The 19,217-nt window shown below is 48.2% G+C and overlaps 1 protein-coding gene across 3 annotated transcripts in view; it reads right to left on the bottom strand.

Moving 5' to 3' along the window:
- The window catches only part of LUZP1 (leucine zipper protein 1), a 91,246-nt gene extending 73,537 nt beyond the window's left edge, over window positions 1-17,709 (bottom strand). The window contains exons 1-2 of one of the 3 annotated variants that reach the window (XM_012722479.1): window positions 17,694-17,709; window positions 3,204-3,293 (exon numbers count right to left, since the gene is read on the bottom strand). The gene's annotated coding sequence lies outside the window, so the exon portion shown is untranslated. Of the gene's footprint in view, window positions 1-2,622; window positions 2,790-3,203; window positions 3,367-17,693 lie in introns of those variants that run through there. The other 2 variants (XM_012722480.1, XM_004678589.2) reach the window with 2 other exon arrangements.
- Window positions 17,710-19,217: the final 1,508 nt, after the last annotated feature.

Genomic DNA, 19,217 nt, shown 5'->3' on the forward strand with positions numbered 1-19,217 from the left:
TTAAAAATAAATAATAAATAAAAAAAAATCATGAAGGACATAGAGAACCAAAAGGGAGGCTTTTACCTTTTTCTTGCACTTGATTTGCTTTTATCTGTGTACTAGGAGCTTCCAAAACAGACTCCTAGATGCTAAGAGGGAGGAAAGTGGGTGAAATCACAGCTACAAGGGCTCTCAGCAGTGAGCTGGACCAACCATGCATGGTGCCAAGGTCCACATTGTATGGCATTCTTCTGGACACATGGAGATGAGGGAAGCCCCTGCCCAGACAATCCTCATTTTCTCCTCTCTTTAGCTGCATTTGAACTTTAAAAGGTATAGCCATAGACAGGACTTCTAAAGAACTCCAAAGAAGCAAGACAAAGTCCAAAGGAGAGACTTTTAACCAGGAAGAGTTCCCTCCCCACCTCCTAAAATATAACAATATGTCAGCATCTTCTAGCTACTGTGCCTACATTTTCATTTTCATTTTTCTTTCTGTAACTTAGTTTTGTTTTTGTGCTCTCTCTCTCTCTCTCTTTTTTTTTTTTTTAAAGCAAGGTGTATATATTACTAGGACATCAAGGAAAAGGCAGTAAAGATAAACATGAAGAGAAAGCTAACCAGTCTGGGGCACACACTTTGTTGGTTTGCAAACAATAAATTATGACACCAGATGACTAAGGCCAGGGCAAAGTCTCACAGAAATCATAGAAAGTTAGAGTGGGAAGGGATCAATTCCCCCTCAATTTCTCCTACATCCTCAAAATGATATGACTGCTCCCATTTCAAGCCACCCAACATTATATGTGTTTCATTCATTCATTCATTCATTCATTCAACAAACACACAGGTCCTTCACCATAAACCAAACCACACAATAATCTAGGTACCTTACAGATATTTTGTCATATAGATGGGGGGGGGGAAGATGGGGGTTCTTCCATCTTGTAGCTTACAAAAACAAGGCTCAAAAAGCTAAGAGACCTTGCCCAAAATAAGCAGTGGGCTCCCCTCAGCAGTGAATTTCAGTAGATCTGTCCTGTTCCCTATTCTGTCTCTAGTAAGTCCTTTCTCACAACCCCCAACTCTGGTCTACACCCCTGTTCTTCTACTCAAAAATAAATAAATTAACAGCAAATTAATAAATAAATTAAAAGCACAATTCCTAATGAGTGAGGGTTGAATTCCAAAGCAAGTGAGCCAGGCACTCACAGCCACTGTCACCAGGGCAAATCACGGAGCCCTTCTCGACAACACTTCCCAGGGTCAGAGTGTACCTGGAGTTTGAAGAACTTCCTAAGCGCTTTGTAAGTTTAACACATAACAGGAAGGGAATTCCTTATGTCAGCTCTTTGGGGACTGAGACTCACTCATCTTTAGATTCCCGTGCTTTCCGCTGGTCTTTGTGTTTACCCCCATAGCACATTTAGGACAGTTTTCCTTGCATGGACTCATTATTCCTTGGAACCTCCTCAAGGTCCTTTTCATTCTGATGCTTTCTACCTCTGCTGCAGTACCTGGCATACATCTCTCCATCCTTCACTCTCTATTTCATAACAAATGGCTGCAAGTCTAACATGAATCAGCCACTGCAGGGACCACAGGCCAGCCAAGGTCCCTGTCTTTGGGATTGGTGGAATGAAGAGACAAAACATCCCCAAAATTGACTGCTTTGTAACCGTCATACTAAGTGCCCAAAATGATGGGGCCAGGTGCTATCAGAGCTTTGTGGGTATAGAGTGAGGAACTAAATGAATTTGAAAGACACAAGGTTTTCTGGAGGAAGCCTCAGGCCTTCTTGTGGCTCAGAGAGGTTAAGAAACTTGATCAAGATCACACAGCTGTTAAGTAGAAAACTGAGATTTTAACCCCGGAACACTAGACTCCAAAGACCATGCTCTGCCTTTTCTTTGCTCCATCCAGCTTATTGCCCCCCTGAATCTCCTTGATGAGATGTGAGCAAGCCCTGTTTTTCACAATTTGGGGGGATCGGGAGCCCTGTGAATCCATGAAACTGCTTCCAGCAATTACAGACACTGGAGAAATACAGACCCACAAAATCTTGTCTACAATTTCAAAGGGCTCATAGACATCCTGAGGTCCAGGTTTAAACTCTCACCATACAGGAGCTTAGACTGGGGACTCTCAGAACCTCAGACAAGGATGTCGGGCACCATGGAGACATCAAATCCCCAGATAGATCCCAGAAAAAATTTTAGAAGGAATTTCAAGGTTAAAAAAAATCCTGGGTTCCTGTAACGCCCCCAAGCCCCTCCAACATCACAGCAAGCCCCTACAGATAGCTTCTCAAGATGCTACAGCCACAGAAAACCCTCACAAAGGCACTGTTCCCACAGAAGAACCTGGGGTCTCTACTTTCTTAAGCCTTTTTGGATCACTGACCCCTTTGAAACCTTGAAGAAAACGCAATACAAACACGCTGCACACAAAACCGAGGGGCCCCCAGGCCTCCGGGAGGCCAGCAGTTGCCCCCAGCTTCAGAGCTCCTGTCTTGAGCTTCCTCAAGAACCTGAACCCCCCTGAGCCCTCCAGCACCTGGACCTCAGTCTCCAGGCACAACTTTGGCGTCAAGAGAAGCCTGACCTTGCAGTTTCCTAGCCACGACTTTGGACCACTCACCTACAAACCCTCGGGCCTCGGCGTCTCATCAGCTCCCAGAGCAAGAGCGGCTGGGACCCCTCTCCCTCCCCAGCCAGCCCCGGCGGCGGCGAGGGCTCCGGACCGCTGGGCCGCGGCGCGGGCCTCAGGCGCTGGGCTCCCGCCGCCCAGGAATCGGCTGCGGCACTTTCCAGAAATGCTAATGGGCCGTCTGCACCCGGGCGCGGGCGCGGGCGCGGGGAGGGGGTGCTGCCGCAGTGACAGCTCGCGCCGCGCCGGGCCTGGGAGCCGGGCGCGCGGCGCGGTCCCTTCCCACCCACCAGGCAGGGCGTTCCCGCCAGCCGGCTTCCTGCAGCCCAGGGCAGAGGAGGAGGGCAGGCGCGGAGGGGCCGGGGCCTGGCAGGCCGGGTTCCTGGCTTTCTCTCCGCGTTTCCTGAGCAGGAGCGGCCGGGGGATGGGACCCGGCGCAAGCCTCCTTCCCCGGGAGCGCGGCCAGGAAACCGCGTGCCTGCGGACTCCGGCTCCTCCTCTGCCCCACGGCGCTCACTGCCCCCCAATCTTTTCCTTGTTATGAGTGCATCGGTGCGATGCGACCCACTTACCCTGGCCGAGCTCACAGATGAAATGGCAGATGCCAGACCCCGGCACACAGCAGGATTCCAACCCCGTGATGTAAGTTGACAAACTCCAGCCTAGGAGGAGGAGAAGGAGGCTGAGAAGCAAGTGACTTACCCAAGGTCATCATAAACATATTCTACCAGTAAAATAATGTGCTTGCTGCATTCCAGCCACTGTGCTGTTTTGTCTTGGAATCCTCAGAACCTCTGAAAGCCACTACTGGTCCTGTTTTTTAAGTGCGCAACAGTAACCAGAGCAGCCAAGTGTTTTCTCCAATGCCACACAGCCACAAGGCGGTGGAGCTAGGAATTAAACTCCAGTCCTCTCTGTTGGGAGTTCAGCCAACCCCGCCCTCTTGCTTCCTCACTGAAGCAGTCCTGAGAGCCAGAACTTTATGTCATTTGTGTGTGGGTCCCCAAAGCTCACCTGGTGAACTTGGCACAGAGATGGTGATGGAGCCAAGCACAGAGGGTAAAAGGTAGACACACCTGGCCCGACGTGCTCAGTTGAGTGAAAACTCAGCCTCTGTTTGAATACTTCCCATCGTGGGGAATTCCTCTTCTCTCATTAGCCCATTCCCCTGTTGGGCAAATATTTTTGATCTAAAACTGTAAATACTCCCTTTTGTTCGTGGTTTCTTGCAAAGGAGGGAAGGCTATTCCTCCTGGCCACAACAGGAATGGCTTGGTGCTCTTAGCCATGGTATAAGGGTAGATGGCCTGGTCAGTTCCTCACGAACTGGAACAAGGTTAACTGTTCACCAAAGATGTCCCCCTCCCATGTCGTATTGTTGCCCAAAAAAGCAGCCCAGACTACACTTTCTTTTTTAAAAGATTTATTTATTTATATATGCAGAACTGGGGTACAGTTTGGAGAGGTGAGAGGATTCACCAGAGATAGAGTCAGAAGCAGAACAGGCAGATGCACTGAAACAGACTGCTGAGGGGAGCAGCCGCGAGACAGGAGAGATCTGCTGTGCCATGTGGGTCAGCTCCCTGGCTGGGGATTGAACCCACACTGCAGTGACTGCAATGGCCTCATAGTGCTGTGGTCCAACGTGCTGCACCCCTGGGGAGGGCCCCCGACTACATTTTCAGCACCCCTTGCAGCTCTGTCACTAGGATGCGTCCCCTGTCCAGTGGGCTGGGGCAGAGACAATGCATGTAACAAATTCAAGTTCAGTGTGCATGTTGTCTCAAAACTCTCACTTTTCTCTCCTATCTGTCAACTGGATGCCAACCCCCAGGGTGACCTTGGAAGCCACACAACAGACTGCAGAACTCTAGTACAAAATGCCTGGGTCTCACTGAGCCTACTGAGTAGGATACACTTTGCACTAACTTCTATTGTATTTAGGCATCAAAAATCTCAGGATCCTGGGGGACCTTCCTGGTGGTTAAAGACACTGTGCTATCAAGCTACGGCCAGCCACTGCAGCACAAGTTAGATCCTGGCCAGGGAGCTGACTCACATGGCACAGCAGACCTCTCCAGTCTCCTCTCAGCAGTGTATTTCAGTGGATCTGCCTGTTCTCTCCCCACTCTGTCTTTGGTGAGTCCCCTCACCTCCCACAACACCTCTGACCTACACCCCCCTTCTTGTATGAATAAATAATCTTTTATAAAATCCAAGGTTATTTATGTTGCAGCAGTGAGTATAGGTTACCTAACACAGGGGCTGGCTTGGGTTTATTGTTATTCCTTCACATCATGGAGTCGTGTTGGTTACCCAGTGCTGGATGGAAACACAAACTGTGTCCAGCTGGCTCTGCTGGTCAGAAAGAGTCTCTGTTCACCTCATTGATGCATTATGTCCTGCCTGTTCCAAAAGAGGTTTTGAGGTGGTTTCCATTGCAGCCTCAAACCTATTTGATGGGTAATTACAGAGCAAGAATCAAGAAATAATGAAAGGCTGCACCCAAGGTCAGAGGGGAAGGAGGGAAGAAAGATGAAAAATTGACTAATTATAGCAGAAATGCTAGGCTAAGTTTTCCAAGGTTAGCAACTTGACAGCAAAAACCATGGCTCTGAGTTTCCTGGCAGTCAAAGCAAAGAGGGAAATAAGCTGAGTTACAAATTATATGGAAAATATGATTAAGTGTGCAGACCCTGGAGCCAGATTGTGTAGTCTTACAGCCCATTCAACTACCGACTAACAATCTGACTTCAGGCAGTTAAGTCACTTGTCTGTGCTCCTGTTTCTTCATCTAAAAAATGGGATGATAAAAGAATAAAATCACGTTGTAGGGTCATTGGTGGGATTAAGTGAGCTAGGGTATTTCCAGTTCCTATAAAATACCTTCCCACGGTAAACTCTCTATAGGAATTAACTATTATCAGGTCAGTGATTAGGGAGAGCCAAAATTCTCCCCACACTAAACACTCAGAGGCATGTATCAGATAAAGGATGCCAACCAAGTAGGATTGACTGTGCCTCCATCCAGTCTTGTGACAATGGCCAGGCCTTTGTCACGTGGCTATTTCTCTTAATGGCCACGAGCCTTGACATCCTATTTATTGGTTAATTCTGAGACAACCTAGGCCCTAATTTGCCCAGTATATCCTTACCTGCCCAGAATATCGGTTCTGTGGGCAGGTAACTGTGGTGATAAGGAGCAAAGGTATTAGTGTCACAAGACCCAGGAACATTCTAACCTCCTCAAGCCAGCTATACAGTGCATGGTAGTAACATTTCTCCATCCAAATGGTGGAGATAATAATACATAATGACTCCCTAAGAGAACTGCTGTAAAGATTATATGAAAGGGGCCTCTCTAGTGGGCTGAGGGGTTAAATCTCAGTGCTATCACCACTTCAGCCTGAGTTACCTCAGTTAGATCCTGGCCAGGAAGCTGACCCACATGGCGCAGCAGACCTCTCCTGTCTGGCCTGCTGCTCCTCTCAGCAGTGTATTTTGGTAAATCGGCCTGTTCTGCTCCCCACTCTGTCTCTGGGGAATCCTTTCACAGCCACCCCCACCCCACTCCTAGCATCTGACTGCAAAAAAAAAAAAAATAGATTATGTGAAAAAGTATATACAGAACACTTTCCACAATAACCAGGACTCTGGGAATACTAAAGCACCCACAAAATAGGAAAGAAATTAACCACATAAAAAAGGGAAGCTTACCTGAGAGCCCTGCTATACAGAGAAAGAGAGAGAGAGAGAGAGAGAGAGAGAAACAGCGGTGCTGCCCTCCCAGGGAATGTGGCCCCAGCCCGGTGGGGCAGCTGCCTGGCCTGGGGCTGGAGTTCCCGCAGCCTAACTCAGCTGATGCCACACAGGTTGCCCGCGCAGGTGCTGCTGAGCAGGGAGGACCCGACTAGGGTGGGGTGGGGTGGGAACCCCCTGCACAGGCTTCCCTGCATGGGCTGGGTGTTCCTACAGTACTGTGCTGAGTTTTATACCCGTTTCCTGTTCCCACAACAGCTTCAAAGGGTGAACCCTTTTTATAATCACATTTTATGAGCGAGGAAACAGGATCAGAGAAGCAAAGGAACCTGTCTAAGGAAACACAGCTTAAAAGCTGTCAGAGCTGGCACTGGAAAGAGGTCTGTTGACACTGTTTCAGGTTCCCCACCATCAGGCACAGCCTCTCCCCGCTGGCCTGACTCAGAATCTTGTCTCTCAGGAGCCTACCTCTCTCTGCCAAGCTGTCTGTTCTGTCAAGAGGCTGCTAGGAAACACTGCTGAGACCACGGACTGCCTGGCCCCTGGGCGGTCCTCACTTTGTCAGAATGATCTTTTTTTCTTTTACAGATTTTATTTATTTATTTATGTTTACATAGAAGAACTGGGATATAGGCCAGAGGTTCGAGGGGTGAGAGGATTCCCCAGGGACAGAGTAGGGAGCAGAACAGGCAGATCTACTGAAATACATACTGAGGGGAGCAGCAGGTAGGTCAGGAGAGGTCTGCTGCACAATGTGGGTCAGCTCCCTGGCTGAGGTTGGAACTCATTCTGCAGTGTTGGTAGCCCTGAGACTTTACCCCAGGCCACTAGGGAGGGCCTCAGAGCTATCTTAAGGGCAAGACAGGTTTCACAGGGGTGCCTCTCACTGATCAGAAGCTCTGAGTGGGTGGAAACTGGGCACCATTGCCCTCACCTCAAGCAGCCTGCACCTCTACCCGCTCAGCTTCTGAATCCCTCGACCCCTCCTTCACACACCCAGAGTGATTACTTTCAGCACCTCTGCACCAAGTCTTTTCCCTGCTGAATAACCTGCAATAACTCCCTTCTGCCCCCAGGATGAAGTTTAAAGCCAATAGCCTGGTTAAACCCCTAAAGCCCAGCTACTCAAGCCTTCTCCTCTCCGGCATCCCTCAAGAGCCCAAACATGCAGAATTCCCAGCTTCAGAGCCTTTACAGCCAGTTTCCTGTGTGATGTGAACTGAGCAAGTGTGTGGAGAAGCTGCAAGGCTTAAGCTGGACCGTGAAGCTGTCAGAATCCGTTCACCTCCCCTGCACGAGGCCGAGGCTACCTTCGCAGGTGTCAGTAGATTGTGTGATAAAGCAGCAGAGGGGAGTTGAAGTTGTAACACCTGCCCCACGCCATCCCCTTGGTTGAGACAGAATCCACTCTCCATATGTGTCTTGTATTCCGTTGCCCCACTGCTTTCCCAGAGAGGCACAGCTTTCCCGGCTCCCCATTTCCCACTTGCTAAGGAAAATTGATTGCAGCCAGCAAGGTGCCCACCCACCTTGGTTCCCTGGCCTTTCTCTGGTGCCCTGCGCCACCTGGTGGTCAAATAAGGAATCGACCGGGCTTTTCAAGGGCTGAAGAGGCACAGGATTTTGGTTCACTTATTATTAATTCTTAAGGGTGACATTTTCATTCAAGTCCACATTCCTCTTTTAGGCTCCAAGGATCACTTGCCTTGGAGCCTAAAAGGTGTTAATAAAATCAGAATTTGATTCTGTCTTGCTGCCGAATCTTGAGTCTGTCACTGTCCCTCTCTGGGTTGTTTCCTCCTCTATAAATAAGGGCAGGAGAGGATTGAGTCCTACCAAATCTGACAGTCTAGGATTTTTGTCTAAAGTTCACCAAGTAGGGAATCCCGTGGTGCAGGGTTGGAGACACAGCGCTATAAGCTATTGCCGCAAGAGTTCACCTCCCCAGCCAGGGAGCTGGCCCACATGGCACAGCAGACCTCTCCCCTCTCACCCACCACTCCCCTCGGCAGTGTATTTCAATGGATCCACCTGTTCTATTCCCCACTCTGTCTCTGGTGAATCTTTTCACCTCCTGCACTTCTAGCCTACATCTCAGTTCCTGGTGCATAAATAAATAAATCTTTTAAAATATATATTAAGTTAGAGGCAAAAACAAAAACAATGAAGTTCATCAAGTAATCTGTGATTCTGCCTCCTTCCCTAGTGCAGTGAGCAGATGTAGATTCCAGGACAACCTACAATATCCAGGAGGGCAGGGAAGTTCACCGCTCTGTTCACTCGCTGCCTTGTTCTATTGGCTTGTTCACTCTCTATCCCCTGTGGGACAATGCCTTGTACATAGAAGATGCTTTATTGGATGTGAAGCTGCATTAATAGAAGCACTGTATACTCAGTGTGGGAGGTAATAACTTTTTGCCTATGTCAGGATGTCTGTGTTCTATATGGGATCAGAAGTTTGAGTGGGACATGGAGAAATAATTTATCCATAGGGAGGTGAATTAAATGATGGCTGAGGAGTCCATAAAACCACATATGGGAAACAGTAGAAGGATCCAGAATGCTTATTCTGGTATACAAAAGAAGGCTCCAGGGGTACATGTGTCTGCTTCAAACACCTAAAGAGGGCCATCTGAAACAGAGGGGTAGAACTAGGAAGTAGGGGCTGCTACTTTCAGGAATCAGATCTTGTCCCCTCAAAACTTCAGTCTGTACTAGATAAAGAACAGACCTACATTTGAATATCAGTCTCTTCCTAACTAGTCTTATAACCTTGAGCAAGCTGCTTCATCCCATGTAGCCTCCTTTTTCTCATGTATTAAGTTGGGCACCCTATGGAATGTACAGAACTATTATGGGATGGAATGATAATGTGTTTTAAAAGTACTTGGTGAGGGCCCTCCCTGGTGGCACAGCAGGTTAAAGCACAGCACTAAGAAGCTAAAGCCACTTCCGCATGAGTTCGATCCCCGCCTGCCCCAGAGGAGACCACATGGCGCGGCAGACCTCTCCTGACCCACCTGCTGCTCCCCTCAGCAGTGTACTTCGTCGATCTACCTGTTCTGCTCCCCGCTGTCACTGGTGAAGCCTCTCACCGCCCCTGAGCCTCTGGCCTGTACCCCAGTTCTGTATGCACAAATAAATAAATCTTAAAAAAAAAAAAAGTACTTGGTGAGGGCCCTCCTGGTGGCGCAGCAGGTTAAAGCACAGCACTGAGAAGCTAACACCACTTCAGCATGAGTTTGATCCCCGCCCTGGAAGGTGACCACATGGCGTGGCAGACCTCTCTTGACCTGCCCGCTGCTTCCTCAGCAGTGTACTTCGTTAGTTGGCTTGTTCTGTTCCCCACTCTGTCTCTGGTGAAGCCTCTTACCGCCCCTGCACCTCTGGCCTATACCCCAGTTCTATATGAATAAATAAATAAATCTTTAAAAAATAATAAAGTATTTGGTAAAAGAGACCAAGGGCCTGCTCAGTACTGGTAAGTGTAGCTCTAGTTGAAAAGATACAAGAGGGCCTCCCTAGTGATGCAAAGGGTTAAATTTCAGCACTGTGAAGCTCTCCTCAGTCACTACAGCATGAGTTCCATCCCCGGCCAGGGAGGTGACCCAATGGCGCAGCAGACCTCTCCTGATGAGCCTGCTGCTCCCCCCAGCAGCGTGTTTTGGTCGATCTGCCTGTTCTGCTCCCCACTGTGTCTCTGGTGAATCTTCTCACCCTCTCATACCTATGGCCTACACCCCAGTTCTTGTAGGCATAAATAAATAAGTCTTTAATGGCACATATTTAAAAAAACTAGCAACAACAAATGTTGGCAAGGATGTGGAACAAAAGAACTCTCCTATACTACTCGTGGGAATGCAAACTGGTCTAACCACTATGGAAAGATTCTTCAAACTGCTAAAAATGGAGCTACCATATGACCCAGCAATTCTACTCATAGCAGTCTACCCAAAGGATACAAAAACATTAATTCAAAAGGACACTTGTACTCCTATGTTTATTGCCACACTATTTACAACAGGTAAGCTATGGAAACAACCCAAATGCCCCAAAATAGATGACTGAATCAAGAAGATGTGGTACATATACACAATGGAATATTACTCAGCAATCAGAAAAGAAAAACTCAGTGTACCCATTCGCAGCAACACGGATGGAGCTGGAAGGGATCATGCTCAGGGAAATAAGCCAGAAAGAAAAAGAAAACTATCGGATGGTTTCACTCTTAGGAGGAATGTAGAGGATCCAAATAAGGAATCAGGGGGAAAGGTAATTATAATAAAGTAAATATAAAAATTAACAGGCAACTATAGACCAGAGACATTCTGAGGGGGAGGGGAGAGGGATCAAAACAGGGGTGGGAAGAGCCCAAGGGGCTGTGGTGATGGCGCATGGGTGAACTGGTGGTGGGAAGCCCATGGGGACTATAACCGAGATGAGAAAGCATCCATTGTACAAAAATGAAAGATGGTGTAAAATACATATATAAACAAGTCTTTAAAAAGACAGAAGAGTAGTGAGCACCTTGTCACCACGCATCTGAGCAGAAATCTGAAGATACTTGATGCAAATATCAAAGAGTCAACTGGCAGGTGCAGTGTGGGTACTGGTTCTTGGATCTAACCGTGAATCTTCACTTGCTACTTACTTTCTGTGATATCTTGGGCAAATTATTTAGCTGTTCTGAGCCTCCATCTCCCCAACTATGAAATGGAAATAGTAGTTCATACTTCACCTAGTGAAAGCATCAAAGAGGTCAAGAAATCAAAATGTGTGAGCGGCTGCTCTGCATTAGTGCTCTGATTACGGTTATCCCGAATGACCTTGAAGTGCCCTTCCATTTGATCCCCTGCAGCTCTGAAATCCCTGCTCCTGCCGTTTGGAGCAAAATGCTGGCAAATGCTCTGTCCTGGTGCATCTGGCCTCGCCACTGGCAATACCAACAGGGCACTGTCCCTTCCCCTCCCCAACCTGCCAGCCCTATGGGAAGTGGCTGAGGGGGCAGGACCCAGGACGTGGTACCAGATGGGCACAGTGAAGGACAGGCTGGCTGCCTTTCTAATCTGCTCATGCACTTTGGTCCTGAGATAAACTGAGCAGTGGGGAGGAAGTAATTGCCATACAAAGTCCAGAAATTTGCCAATAGGATGGGGAGGAGCCAAGATTGCCCAGGGGCTTGGCAGAGGGGGCAAATCCAGCTCACAGGCTTGTTCTGTGATCTGCAGTTACACAGCAATGTTTCAGATGTCAGCATTTTAATATAAAGGCACTGCACAGAAAATTCAGGTTCGTTATTCTCGTAAAACTCAGCTGAGTTAAGGGCCCTCCCTGGTGGTGCAGGGGTTAAACACACAGTGCTATGATGCTTCTACCAGTCACTGCAGTACAAGTTCAATACGGGCCAGGGAGTGACCCACAAGGCGCAGCAGACCTCTCCTGTGTCACCCACTGCACCCCCTCAGCAGTATATTTCAGTGGATCTGCCTGTCCTGCTCCCCACTCTGTCCCTGGTGAGTCCCCTCAGCCCCTCCCCAGCACCTCTAGGCTATACCCCAGTTCTTGCATGCATGCATAAATAAATCTTTAAAAAATAAGCAGCCGAGTTAGCAGGCTTCTGTATCGCAGGAGTTGGCTAGAGGTGAGGAGGGGCTCCAGGTCACCAGAGTCCCCACAACTCCCTAGAACATCACACACCATCTGCTTCACCCACTTATGAATGGCTCCTCCAGTCCCTGGAGTTTGTGATTCTTGGGATAAAGGAAACAGCACAGGCTTTGCAATATACAGAGAAAATGGGACACGCCAGCCAGGTTGTTTGACTCATCACCCAGCTCTATTTCCCCACCTATAAAAAGGGACAAGGATGTGTCCCTCCCAAGCTGATGTGAAGATTAAATAAGAAAATGCCTGTCAAGTACCGGGAGCATGACAGGTTATGAACACAAATTCCTCCTGAGTAACCTGCTCTTTCCTGCAACAACCTGGTCATGAATACTTCAACATTGGGCATAGTGCCAGGCCCCAGCCACGCTACAGGACTAGCATTATCCTTACCCATGCGGCACAGGAGAACCGAGGCACAGACATCAAGGTCAGTGGAAGAGCATGCAGAGGCAGTCCAGCTGAAGGCTGTGCATTTTCTACTGCCCTCTGCTGCCCTCACAGACACACACCATTTAGGCCTGACCACATCCATCAGACTGAAGAGTGTGGGTTTGGGGTTTATATGCCTGACTTGAATTCTGGCTCCCCATTTACCAGCAGAATGACACCGGGTAAGTTATTTCATTTCTTGGGACTTTCAGTTCCCATGGAGGATATTATCAGGACCAACTTTTCTAGGCAGGTTAAAAGAATTATGGCTCATAAAAGGCTTAAGGTAGTGGGGGGGCACACAGCAAGAGCTCAATAGATGCTAGCAGTTGTTATTGTAATTGGCTGTGTGCCAAGTACTAGTAGTACAAAGATTAGTGAGTGTCCCTGTGAGACTCATCATGTCACGCATGGGACAGAAGGGAAATTGGCTGTGAGTGTAGGGGGGTTGATGGTCAGTTTTGTGTGTCAATTTGTTGGGGCCACAGAGCCCAGATATTTGGCTCCGGATGGTATCGTGAAAGCATTTTTTAGATGACAGGAACACTTAAGTGGGTTTACCTGGAAAAAGCAGATTGCATTCCATTATGTGAGTATGCGGGTGGGCCTCGCCTAATCACTCGAAGAGCTGGATAGCATGAAAGGACTGAGCTCCCCTGAGCAAGAGAGAATTTTCCAGAAGATGGCCTTTGGACATCTCTTCAACATTTGCTCTTCCTGGTACTATGGCAGACTGTCTATGCACTCAAACCTTAGTTTTTTTCTGAATCCCTAGCCTATGGGCTTCCACCTCATCAGAATTTAGATGTATCCAGCCTCCCAAGTATGAGAACGACTCCTTGAAATAAATCTGTTTAGATTTGTTCATCCTATTGGTTCTTTTCCCCCCAATACAAGGAGATCCCCTGAGTGACAGGGTCAGTGGTGGGAGGAGTTGGGAGAGAAGGTACCAGAATCTTTGCCTTATTTTGCTTGGCAATGCTAGTTTAGACAAGGTTAACCATAGGCTCCCAACCTATCCCTGAGGGATGTCAGAGTTCTTTATGATCAAGATGCCTTTACTATGAGTATCCTACAGAGCTGGGAGAGACAGCCCTTAGAGACTAAAATTAGGATTCCAAAAGTGCTGAATTTGCAGAATGACAGATAGGAAACTTCAAGGAGAACTTAACATGGATCAATGAAAAGAAATGTAATGAGGATCAATAAAAACTTCCCCACCCCCACTTGGGTCCAGTTGTGCAGATATAGATTCAGGAGAATTGGGTGGGAGAGTGCAGCCTGCTTAAAAGACTTAACACTTTAAGTCGGACCACAAGTGCAGCCTAGACCACAGCCTTCCTGAGTGGTTGAGAGAAGAAAGTCTGCCGGACATAAAGCTGATCAGCCCAGAGAAGCAGACCACAGAGGTCCGGTCCTGGCTCCAGGCTTCAGGGCTGGATCAGGTGAGTAGGTGGGAATTACTGGAAATCAGGTTTGGATCCAGTGGGAAGAGCAGTTACTGCTGACCAGTGATGGACAGGGTGCCTTTTGGACACTAGTCTCCCTGTCACCAAGAAAGGGTCAGGAGGAAGCCCTCTGTGAGGGGCACAGCCAGTGCTGAGGAGGAAGAGCATGAGCTTTGGTTGTTGTGTGAGACCCAGTAGGTGTAAGACCTAATCCCTCAGGCTCCCAAGTCACAATCTTTGAGCCTCCATTGCTCTGCCCAGATATCAGGGAGTACCTGTGGGCAATGGGGCGCCCCTGAGGCCTTTTTCCCCTTTCTCTTTATTGAGGTAACAGTTCACAATACTGTATGGGTTTCAAGTGTAGTTTCTCACCTCAGCAGCTGTATACATCACCCCACACCCACTACTAAATGCCCAGTCACCATCCACACCAGCCAGTCGGGCCCTCCACCCAGCTCTTCCCCCTCCTACCTCCCTGGAAACCACCATTCTGCTGCCAGAGTCTAAGGGTTCGCTTCTGTTTTGTTTGTTCCATTGTTGTTGTTTTTTTAATTCCACAAATGAGTAAACTCATTTCAACTGCAAGTTCCATCTTGGGGAAGATTTCAGGTCACCTGAGTAGATGTTCAGGAAGTTGCTGTCTGTCTAATGAATAATTGACACCATGTAATCATTTCAATGTCACAGTTAACACATTTCACTCTTCTGTGTAGTCACATAATTCATTATTTAAAATAAAAGATTTCTGGGGCCTCCCTGGTGGCCTATGTGTTAGGTCTCAGCAGTATCACCTCCAAGACCTGAATCCCTGCCAGGGAGCTAACCCATATAGACCACAGCAGACCTCTCCCGTCTCACACACTGCTCCCCTCAGCAATGAATTTCAGTGAATCTGCCTGTTCTGTTCCCCACTCTGTCTCTGGTGAATCCTTTCATCCCCCACACCTCTGGCCTACATCCCAGTTCTTATATGCATAAATAAGTCTTAAAAAAAGCTTGCCAGGCCCTCCCTGGTGCCGCAACATGTTACAGTGCAGCACTGTGAAGCCAGCCACAGCCACTGAAGCATGAGTTCAATCCTTGGCCAGGGAGGTGGCCCACATGGCGCAGCAGGCTTCTTCTGTCTTGTCCAATGCCCCTTTCAGCAGTGTATTTCGTCATTCTGTCTGTTCTGCTCCCCACTCTGCCTCTGGTGAATCCTCTCATGCCCACCTGTACCTCTGGCCTGTACTCCAGTTTTATATGTATAAATAAATAAATCTTTTTTTAAAAAAAGTTTTCCTTCACCACCAAAAATAAATAAATCTGTCCCTTGCAAAACCAACTATGTAGTCAATACTTGTTTTTTTTAAAGATTTATTTATTTATGCATGCAGAACTGGGGTACAGGCCAGAGGTACAGGGGCAGTGAAAGGATTCACCAGAGACAGAGTGGGGAGCAGAACAGGCCAACTGATGAAGTACACTGCTCAGGGGAGCAGCGGGTGGGTCAGGAGAGGTCTGCTGTGCCATGTGGGTCACTCTGGGGCTGGGGATCAAACTCATGTTAAGTGACTTTAGCTTCTTAGTGCTATGTTTTAATCCATTGCACCACCAGGGAGGGCCCTACTTTTTTTTTTTTTTAAGTTTTATGTATTTATGCATGCAGAACTGGGGTATAGCCAGAGGTACAGGGGCAGTGAGAGGATTCACCAGAAACAGAGTGGGGAGCAAAACAGACCCACTGATGAAGTACACTGCTGAGGGGAGCAGCGGGCAGGTCAGGAGAGGTCTGCTATGCCATGTGGGTCACCTCCAGGGCAGGGATTGAACTCATGCTGAAGTGGCTTTAGATTCTTAGAGCTGTGCTTGAGCCCGCTGCACCACCAAGGAGGGTCCATACCTCTGATGACCTGCGTCCACATCCTAATCATGACCCATCATAGTTGAGGGATGAAGCCCTGCCTCTCAACTTATTTCACTCAACATTATCCCTTCAATGTCCTCCCATGTCATCACTGGCTAGAGCTCATCTTTTTAAAGGCTGAATAGTATTCCAGTGTGTGCGTGTAAATATATACATACATATACACACCCCTCACCTCCTTACTCCAGTCATCCATCATTGGGCACTTGGCTTGTCTCCATATTTGGTTATTGTCTGCAGTGTGCATTGAACAGAGGAGTGCATTTATCTTTTCAAATAGTGTTTTCATATTCTTCAGGGAACTACCTGGGTTGCCTCTTAAACAGCAAATATAAGCTGTTGATCATACTTGCTGGCTTACCCTCTGGCTGCCCCCTACTTCTCTGCCCAAAACCCCAAGACTATGCCAACCCAAGAGTGCCACTCAATCTTGCTCTTGTCCAACCTGTAAGAGGGCAATGTGGCAAGAATTATTTATGTCTTCCTGGCATGTTAGGATATGTTCAGCAGCAAGCAAGGGCAAGAATCCAGCTAAGTGTTAATGCATATGTATGGTTACTGCTCACTTAACAAGAAGGCTGAGATAGGCCAGGGAAGCTTGGGGGCCTCAACCATGTGGTCAAGGAACAGCACTTGCTTCTGTCCCCTGCGCCCTCTGGGGATCTCCTGTTTCCCCACTGGGTCACAGGAAGGTTGCCCAGGCTTCCCATCCTGCCAGCTACCAAGCAGGGAAGAAGTTCCTTACATGACTCTTTCCTGCACTAGCCGGGAGTATCTGCCCAAACTTCCAGCTGACTTGCACTTACAGGAGCTCCCTGTCCCTGTTTGCTTGGTACTTTTCTGGTTTTATTTTATTATTATTATTATTTTTAAAGACTTATTTTTACTTATTTATGCATATAAGAACTGGGGTACAGGCTAGAGGTATGGCGGGGAGGGGGCGGGGGATGTGAGAGGACTCCCCAGAGACAGAGTAGGGAGCACAGGCTGATCTACTGAAATGCACTGCCGAGGGGAAGCAGCCGGCAAGACAGGAGAGGTCTGCTGCGCCATGTGGGTCGGCTTCCTGACCAGGGATAGAACTCATGATCCACAGGTTTCGGATACTTCGGATAGCTGCGCTGGAACCCCTCGAGCCACCAGGGAGTCCCACTTTCTGGTTTGGGCACAGAAGCTCTCCAGTCCTGGGAATTCCTCTGTAGTCTGTAACACTGAATGACCCGTCTCCTGCTTAGATCCCATTGGTCAGACTGTACCACGTGCCTGCTCTTCAACCAATCCCTGGTAAGGGGGATGGGTTACCCTGACTGGTTTAAACCAGTTTGAACCCATGTGCGGTCCTGTGAGCTCCGACCTAGAGGCCCTGCCCTCCCGGGCACGCCTGGCACCGTGCTGTATGTGCCACTAAGTGTGAATGAGCTAGGAGCTTGATGGGGGTGTGTGCCAAGAGGGAGGAGGAGAAAGGCCCCCAATGCTAGCGTCCTCTGTCCAAAGGGCTCTGATTGGCTTAAACCTTCAGGTTACTCCATCCCCTTTACCAGGGATTGGTTGAGGGGTAGGCACGTGATACAGTCTGACCAATGGGACCTAGATCGGGAGACCTACCGTTGAGACATACCTCTGAGCTCGTGGGAAACGAATTTGAATTTGACTTTTACGTCACCTATTTAGTTTGCAGTTCTGCAGACGGGCTAGCCACATGGGTAAAGATAACAAAAATAACAAAGACCAGAAAACAGCTGGGCTTTATCCTAAGCTAGCTGGTCCTCTGGCTGTTGCCCTGTAGAGGCAAAGACGTCAGCACCAGTCCCGGCTTCTTGGGGACACTGGAAACCCCCAGCCTCCTCACTCACCTCTTGTCTTGAGACAGAAGTTCCCCCAGTCTGACTGGGTCCGCCTGACACCAAATCCCAGAGTTTTTGAGGCGCCATGGCGCTGTAGGTTCAGTCACCTCTTAAAACCCTGGAGATAAGGACATTGAGGAATAGTCATTTGTAAACCTGGAAATGCTATTTCATTCATTCATTCAACAAATATTTATCGTACATCTTCTATATGCCTGGTACTATGGTAGATGGGACCCAAACAGTGAACATGACATATACAATCGCCACCCTCAAAAAGCTGGTGCTCCAGAGGTGCCAGACAGACAGTAAGAATTAATACCTACCTGCCGTCATTAGCGTAAGTGTGATACAAAAAGTAAAACAGAGAAGGGGGAAGAGGGACAAGAGAGCAGGAGGGGAACAGTCACTCCTCGATCAGGGGCCAACCACACCTACAAACTGCCACCCTTTTATTAAATGCAAATTTATTGCCAGACAGCTGGTTTATTTGCATGCTTTCTCTGGCAGCTTTCACACCACAGTGGTAGAAGTGATTGTAACAGAGATGATAGAACCTGCAAAGGTGAAAATATTTACCAGCAAGTATGTGAGCACAAACTGGAACACTGCTGCACTGCTAGTGGGAAAATAAAATGGTACAGCCACGTTGGAAAGTGGCCTGGGGCCTCAAAAGGTGAAATATAGCCATACCATCTGATCCTATAATTCCACCCAGGCATGTACTCCAGAGAAATGTCAGCATATGTCCACACAAAAACTTGTATGAGCATATTCAGGACATCATTGCTCCTAATAGACAAAATATGAAAGCAACTCTGTCCACAGCAGGTGAATGCATAAATAAAATGCAGTATCCATAAGATGGGATATTATGTAATGTCAGGAATGAATAGTTACGCATGAGACAGTATGGATGCTAAATGAAATCAGTTAGTCACAAAGGACCACATGTTGTATGATTCCATTTGTATGAAATGTCCAAGTATGTGCGTGTGTGTTTATAGTGTATTGTCCTGCCAAATCTCTGAACTCCAGACTTTCTCCAGATCAGGAAGATGAGCCACGTAAGATGGAAGGGACAGCAAGTGGGGGCGAGCACACCAGGTGAGAGGAGAGCAGTGAGCCTGTGCAGGTCTCTGGGTTCAGGAAGGGGTTCAAGGGAGAGAGGCTTATTTAACATGCAGACTCTAGATTCTCAGTGTTTCTGAGCTGGGAGCCAGGAACCCAAGGTCATAAGCTCCCCAGCGGATTCTAATGCAGATGGTCTAGGTCTCACCAGAAGACAGTGAGCACAAGGCTTCTCTGGGTTTCTCCAAGCCTATCTTGACTCCCCTCCGTATCCCTCCTATCCTGATAGCCCATATTCCTTGTTCTCCCCATGCCCAGACACCCCACCAAACACTCCAGACCTCTCACCCTTTGTTCCCAAGCTTTCTCCACCTGGCAGAACCTTCCCTAACTTCCTTTGCTCTACCCAAGGGGCTTCATCACATCCCCCTGAACCACCTATCTCACAAGGACTCAATTAAC

The sequence above is a fragment of the Condylura cristata genome, unplaced genomic scaffold (genome assembly GCF_000260355.1).
Source record: "Condylura cristata isolate star-nosed mole 26May11 unplaced genomic scaffold, ConCri1.0 scaffold00008, whole genome shotgun sequence".
Taxonomy (NCBI): domain Eukaryota; kingdom Metazoa; phylum Chordata; class Mammalia; order Eulipotyphla; family Talpidae; genus Condylura; species Condylura cristata.